Here is an 8,361-nt window from a genome sequence, read left to right as displayed (position 1 = left end):
AGACTAGTTCATTATAGCCTTTATCGAAGACATCCTAATATATTCTCGAACTAAGGAAGAACATGGCTGAAATAGAAGTGTAGGCCAGATTAAGACAACTCGAAGAGAGTCTATAAAAATATAATAATGGAGACTTTGTTGATATGGTTGAAATATAAGTACCAGCCGATCAAATAGCTAAAGATGGTATTGATTTGAAGGATTTAAAGCAAGTTCTAGGAAAACTAGATGATTTTCAAGCTTAAGTCCAAGATCCTTTAGTTGAAGTAAATTTGGGAACAGAGCAACATCATGAACCTACTTTCATCAGCAGACTATTCGATTCAGAGAGTTCACTGATTGCTTTTCATGAGTCTATCATGAGTTGCCTGGAATAAACCAAAACTTGGTCAAACACAAGTTACCTCTAAAGGATGGCTATCAATCACATAAACATCTACTTAGGCAGATGGTGGCTGAAGTTACCTAAAAGATAAAGGAAGAAATTGAATGACTTTTGAAAGCATGGTCCATTAGATCCATTAAGTATGCTGAATGGATCTATAATGTAATACTTATTATTAAGAAAATTGGTAAACTCAGAATCTGTATTGATATTAAGCATTTAAATCGAGCCACACCAAAAGACAAGTATTGACTATGGACGATAAACAAGAGGTAAGGACCGTCATTCAGTTTTATCCTCAATCGAGTGGAATCAATGGGGAATTGACATGTGAACGAACAACAGTTCGCATTTATTGCATTGGGCAACCACATAGCGTTGCTTTCACCTTTTACCCATAACTAGGGGGGATATTATACCATATTTCTGACCATTCCAAGAAAAGCCAATAAGAGGGTGACATGTGGCATTACACGAGATATATATAAGAGGTGTATGAAAAGATTTTTTGAGATATTTGGAGCACTTTTTTTCATAATCATAACTGGCATTGATTTAACACTACACATCATTAGGTGATCGATAAAGTAGTGCAGCCGAGACATTTAGAAGTGAAACACAATTGACAAAGTAAGCCTTGGCTAAGAAGAGTAACGCTTGGCTGAGAGAAGAGGAATAGCCAAAAGGAGAAATGTAACAAGAGAAGGATCTAGATGGCAACGCCTCAATTGCCATAATCGTCCAATAAAGAAGAGAAACAATTGAAGAAAAACTATAAAAGATATCTAAAAATAACAAGAAGAATAGAGAAATAAAAACACAATTAAATCCAACAAACAAATTAAATCTATCAATTTATTTTACTCAATTTATCTTAAGAGTAGTGATAATCCTGTAGTGGTAATTTCTTAGTTGTAATTCAGGTTTATGCTCAAACACTGAACTTGATCCTTATTAAAATACAAGGTATTCTTTTAAGAGACACATTCTTGCAGTCGCTCTTCGATGAACGATTGTAAGTTTTTCTTTTGTTTGATTGCACGAATATATGGAACAATCATTTCTTGTGAAAAGTAAGGTGCAACTCATCTTTGGAGGAAGAACCCCATCTTTCAATTATTGCCTAATCATTACAAATATTTTGCGAGTGGTTGAAGAGGCGACTAATCTCCTCATATCACAGTCATATACTATCAAGATTGATGTATCTACTTATTTGGATGCTTGGGGTTAAGTTGATTGATTTGAATTGAGCCACTAAATCAATATTGGCATGCCCAGACACACCATGATGGGGATTTCTCCTCATGATGGCTTGATCGGTCGAGAGCTTCACTCGACTGGTCGAGGGTGCCAGTCGACCAGTCGAGGACTGGCTCAACTTAAACTCCAGCGAGTTTCATTTAATTTTTTTCGAGGTGCTCGACCAGTCGAGGGAGGTGCTCGACCGGTCGAGTGGGCCGCTCGACCGGTTGAGGACTTTGCTTGACCAATCAAGGTTACGCAGATTTGAGTCCAGATTTTGTGCGAACTGCGGAAATTTGATGCGGTTTCATAAGAGGTGCAAAAGAGAGTTATTTAAACTATAAATAGGAGTTCCTAAGGCTTCTCTAGGGAATGCACGAGGGTTTCCTAAAGCTTTGCAAGGGTTTGTTAAAGGGTTTAGGGATCAAAGGCGTGTAAGAGAGAAAGAGAGAGAGGAAGCTTGTGAAAGGGAGGTTATGCTCATAGAGGTGATCTACTGTGCACTTTACATCTCAGTGCTTCTACGTCCTCGTAATCGGTGAGATCGCTCCGTTTGTCTTTTATTCTCTTATTATTTATCCGCTCCTACGTGAGTGAAGAAGGTTTGATTCAAGCGATATATGCTTGTGATCGTTTATAACGTTCTACTTCATAGTGGATTGTTTATCTGGACGAGGTCCCTTGGTTTTTACCTCTTTGAGGGTTTTCCACGTAAAATCTATTGTATCGTATGGTTTATGATTTGATTTATTTCATTGTTTTATTATCTCATATTTCTGATGTCTTTGGGAGGCTACATCCTAAGGTTTTGTGCAAGGCCCCCAACACACCATGCATGACAAAAAACAATTCGAGTGCCAACAATGTGATTTCAACTTCAACGAAGGAAAGCAAAATATTAGCCCCTTCCAGGACCTCTATAGATTTAAGAAGGTTTCAATGGTGGACGTCCAATCTCCCTTGCTTTTTGTGGTGCGGTCCACTTGTGTTCTGGATTTCTCCCATGTTTGGGCTTATTATCTTAAATGAGCTTATGAAATGGGTGGAAGGGAACAAATGTAATCCAAACATCACAGTGGGCCCCACAGAGCTTCGGGTCTCAGGGCTATGTAAACCTGGGTTACAAGCAAAGTGGCGCCCAGTAGAAGGGTTGAATGGTCCTCTCTCCGTGTCTACCGGATTGAGGGAGCTAAAGGCCAGAAACATTCTGATTTGTCTTACCAAAGAGACGTGCAAGTTTGGGAAATGATCTTAACCGTCCGTCTTCTGAGTTCCTCTGTGGATGTGGACCGTTGCAATTGTTGCGCCAGTTGGACCGTCCGCATGTCCACTCATCACACCTTCGTTGAAAGTGGGGAAGAGCCACATTTGTCCACTCAGAAACAAGATGACCCGGCGGGCTGAGAAAAATTGTCCAGTCGTCCCTGCACGGTTCACGCGGATTCATGACCATCTGTCCCTAGTGATTGCAAGTCGTTAAAAGTACAAAGATGGGATGATCCTGGCCATCTAATTTGCTTTCAGAGCAAACGTAGAAATAAAACGGATCAATGTTTGATACTCAATCTAGACCGTCCATTCTGCCCGGACGACTCTTGGTAGGTCATTATGAAAAATTCTCACGGTCAGATGATTCTATTCATCCGCTCGAGGAAGTACTACGAAATTGATGGTTACAATCATTAATAACAGAAGTCTAATTATCAATCTCAACCATTCATTTAGTAGAACCCACTTGGATTAGAATCATTTCGTGAAAAATGAACAGCTGTAAAAATGAGGTCAAAATTCTGACCGGTAGAATCGCTTGATCCGCATCCTTTGGGCATCAAACAGTGTTTTAAAAAAACCGGACCGGAGTAACGCCCTTTTCTTGGGCAGTCTGGTACGAACCGATTCAAGGTGCGGTCTACCCGGTTCAGCTCCCGACGTCAAGCTGATTGTTAAAATGATAGCAGCAGATGATGCTCGAAGGTCCCCGACTTATTACTTAGTTCCTCCGCATGGTTTTGGGATATATATATATATATATAGCCTCATGATTAAACGCTTAAAATTCCCTATATTCCGAAAGATAGGCAAGAAAAAAAAAAACACTTGTTTTTTTAGGCAGCTCGAATGAACCTCTTTTTTTTTCCTTCATAAAGAGGTTTTGTTAAAAAATAAATAAAATGGAGGCAACTTAAGCATAGAAATTGAAGTTGGTGGTCACAACCCATTGATAAAATTAGGAGGAGAATTTTTTTAATAGAGATTATTAATTCATAGTAAGATTAGTTAGAAAGGAATGATTTAAGAGAGGCAAAGAACAATACTTGACTATTTATATGCATTATTGTCCATATAAATAGAAATTCAAACTATTTTAATTAAAAAAACTTCTCTTTCAACCTTATTTACATAACATTCATATACATATATGTAGCAGTTTTTCACTTTAGTCTGAACCATGTTAAACCTATACTATTCATTAATGGTCAAATTTTTAGCATTTTCGTTTTCTCTTAACTAAATTTGGACTTTATTTTTTACTATCAAAACAAATACCAATATTTCCTGTACGATTGTTGTTATGGGAAAATCCGAGCCCCTTACAATTCCAAGGGCCAATGTCATGCTGACCCGGTCGAACAGACGCCTACCCTATGTGATGCTCACAACTAAAGGATTCACCGATGAGCCTCAAAGTTGCTTCGGCTCTGAGATTAATGACCTATTCGGTTCGAGACGATCTAAGACCAAAATAGGAGGAAACTCTACTTGATAGAATAGGCCCGAAACTTCACCTCGGACCTCATGAAAAAGCCGTTCAGAACGTCCGACTGGCAAGAGGCCAAGGCCATCAGCTCGGCTTGGACTGTAAATGCGGCCACTGTTCAACGAAGGCTTGTAACCGCTCTGATTGAGACCTTATCTGTCAGAAGGATTGAGCCGAGGCCAGATCCTGAGGTGAACGTTCCACGAGCTAAGCTTAGAAACTACCATAAGTGGACGTGGCCGGTTATTTCGCTCGCCGATACGCATGATGTGCATAATATCTTACACGATCCTTCCATTACGTGCGATATCCTCACGATCTAAAAATCCTCCTGATTGAGTGAATCGTGCCGAGATTAACGGACTCATACCATCCGACAGTTAAGTATAAATACATCAAGACCTCATGCTACAGGTACGCAAGATCGTGCACTCTCCATCTACCTTTTAACTTAGACCCGGATTCCCTTGACCTAACTTAGGCATCGGACGGTCCCCTAGCTTAGCCAGGGTCTCTTTTGCTCACATTTTGTGCAGGGCCAGGGTTCGTCGAGGGTTCCTCACACGGGGGTGGAGGGTGGCCCAGATTTTAACCTCAACAATTGTCATTTGCAGTTGTTGTAATTACGCTTCTCATTTCTTCTTTGAGAGTCATTCCATGCTTTAACAATGTATGCTGCTTGACACATGAACTCTTTTTCTTTTTTTTTACACGCACACACACCACCACACACTCACGCCTTAGTGGGATTTCACCACCAATGGGTACTCGAACCCTCAACGGTGTTGAAACTCATGAGAGTCTACCACTGGAGTAAGAGCAAGGACCCATTGACACACATGAACTTAGCAATTATACATGTGGTATGTATTAACTCGAATTAAATCAATTAGATTGTAGAGCTCATTGCCACCATATCACAGTCCCAAGATCAGATTAGTTGAATAATCCTAACAATTGCTTGTTCGTGACAAGTAGGACCATTGCCTTCAACCGTCCAATAAATGTCAACCAATCTCATACTCAGATGACCGAATAAGTGCAAAAGTTACTTTTATGTAAGTATGCAATTTTCATGAAAATATTAATTGCCTATGTATCGTCACACTACGTGGGGGCATCAAACCCTAAGCCTTCAAAATTAGGTTTAACTATACATGCCTATAGGAGCTCTACACACCCAGTGATAGGATCATGTGTCACAACATGTACAGGAGACCTGAGCCTTCCACCAGGTGAGTTACTCTTTTTGCTCCGATCTTTTGACATTAAAATCAAGCTATAGTCCACATCAGGTGGGCCACAACATATCAAACAAATGAATGGCTAAAAAAGAAATTTTAGTCGTAATTTTACTTGGTACACCATAGAATTGTGGCCAACCTAGGCCATGTTTGGATTTGTCCAAAGCGTTAAAAAGTAAACAATATTTTACAGCGAAAGCATGTCAATATATAAACATTTACTTGAGGAATTTAGTGAGTTTCCAAATAAAATGTTTGGAAAAATAAAACTTTTCGCCATAAAACCAATTATTGCAAGGACTTATAAGACTGCATGTAAAAAATAAAAAATAAATGTGGGACCCTTAGATCTCTCTCTTCTCTTTTCGTTTTTTTTTCCCCCAAGTACGGATCTCCTCCACTCATGACTACATCCTTAAGAACACGGAATTGTGCAGAATTGTTGAAAGGTTGAGAGATACGAGGGAGAGATTTGATTATCTCAAATTTATTTATTTTTAAATACTTTTTTTGTTATTTTATAATAATTTACGCGTGTGAGCTGCCTATGATGACGAGATGGGGTCCACTATGTAAGTCATGAGGATAATCTACACTAATCATCAGGTGTGGCTGGATCACGGGAGGCAAGATTTCAAAAATGAAATGGAGCCAATGATAAAGTGGGCCACACTATGATGAATAAATTGTGTGACAGCCACCATTAAAATGAACTTCTTAGAGTTTTGTTTTCATATATATATATATATATATATATATATATAAACTTATACAAACATATAATGCATGTATGGTCCATATGTATTGATACTCAAGACTAGGGGCCTATTTGTTAATTAAATCTAAATCTAAATCTGAAGTCTGAATTTGAAACCTGAATCTGAAGTCGGAAAAGTAATAATGAATCTAGAATAACTTGTTTGTAAAATAACGTTTGAAATGTTTGAAATATATTAATTTGACACATTTACCCATATAAACAATTGTGATTGAATCCCTACCTCTAAAAACTTCATGAATTCCATGGGAAAGCCTTTCCTGGGAAGTACACCGCTGGAAATCTAGGTGGGACCCACCGTGATGTTTGTGTGAAATCGACTTTGTTCATCCATTTTGTGAGATCATTTTAGGACATAGTACTAAAAATGAGCCGTATCCACTACTCAAATGGGCCGAAAATTTGAGGATTGGACGCCCATAATTAAAATATTTGTGGGATCATAAAAGTTTTCAATCATGCTAATATTTGTGGTTTGAGTTCATCTCACTATGAATGATAGTATGAACGATATTGATGGCATGTAAACATCACTATCAACCCCGGGGAGGTTTCAACAGTAGGAATTTTCCTACCCACATTTTCCTTTAAAGTGGCCCACTTAAGTCTTGTATCCTCCTCATTTTTTTTTCTCAAGTCCTAAAATGATTTCAAAACATGAATGGACATATTAGATTTATCACAAACATAACAATGGATTCCACCTAAGATTCCAGCGCATGAACTTCTTGCGAAATGCATTTGTACATAATTGGCACCCCAAATCTCCGAGGGGATTGCGTACTACCCCACTAAGATCTACCTAAATATGGGCAATTAAGGGCTTTGTGGAGCCTACTATAATATATATATATATATATGTTTTATCGATACCATCCATTCATTTTTTTCATATTATTTTAGAAATTAAGACAAAAAACAAGATAAATCTAAGGCTTAAGTGGGCCACACTACAAGACACTAAGGGAATTGGGTGCCTATCATTGAAAACTTCTTGGGGCCGAATAAGGCTTTGATCAAGCTATTTTTTTGTGTTTTTCCTTCATCCAAGTATGTGTGACCTTATAAGGAGATTTGATGGCAAATAAGCTTCACAGTGGACATTACAAAGGTTTTAACAGTAGTCATTCCAGTCCCACTACTTTATGTAGTGTGGTTAACTTGAGCTTTGGATGTACATCTTTTTTTGGATCATGCTTTAGAATGATATAGAAGAGTTAATAGACGGTGTGGATCTAACACATAAATCATGGTGGGCTCAAAGAAGTGCCCCTTATTAAAAGTTGAGATGTATATAACACAAGGGAGAAAATCTTTGTCAAACAATTTTAGATTTTTTAAAAAAATAATCATGGCACGGTAAAATTTCGGCGTAAAATAGTAGAGAACTTTCCTTCTTCTGCATTAACAAACACCACTAAACATGGAATATTTTTCAAATTCCATGTTAAGTACAAAAATTCAGCCTTAACAAACAAGCCCTAGGTGATGAACAGGATATAAAAAAGTAAATATCGAAAATGTGGGACCTATGTCTACACGTTTAGAAAGACACTTCTTCTCATTGCTTCCTCTGTTTTATAATATCTTACAAATAAAGAGACAGGACGGCTATCATCTTCCTCTTACAAATACAAACAGAGTGAGTTTTAACTACGGCTCGCAACTCCACGAGTACTATCCTATGAGTACAATTTTGGCTCATGACCTTTCATTGGTGGTCCAAATGTACTTTAACGACCTGTATGTATCTATAGTTCAAAGCTCGGCGTGTGTACAGCTAATAATGTGAAAGCTAATCAGTAGATTTGATGAGTACAATACGAGATTCATAATGAACGATTTTTTTCGATATTTGGATAGCCTCCCCATGGTTTATATTCAAGTTAGACTAGATATTAACGGTTAAAATCAATCAATTTACATATGTAGGGTTGATAAATGCTTGTAC

This window comes from Magnolia sinica, chromosome 5 (assembly GCF_029962835.1).
Source record: "Magnolia sinica isolate HGM2019 chromosome 5, MsV1, whole genome shotgun sequence".
NCBI lineage: Eukaryota > Viridiplantae > Streptophyta > Magnoliopsida > Magnoliales > Magnoliaceae > Magnolia > Magnolia sinica.
The sequence above is the reverse complement of the archived record's forward strand: the minus strand, read 5'-3'. Positions refer to the sequence as shown.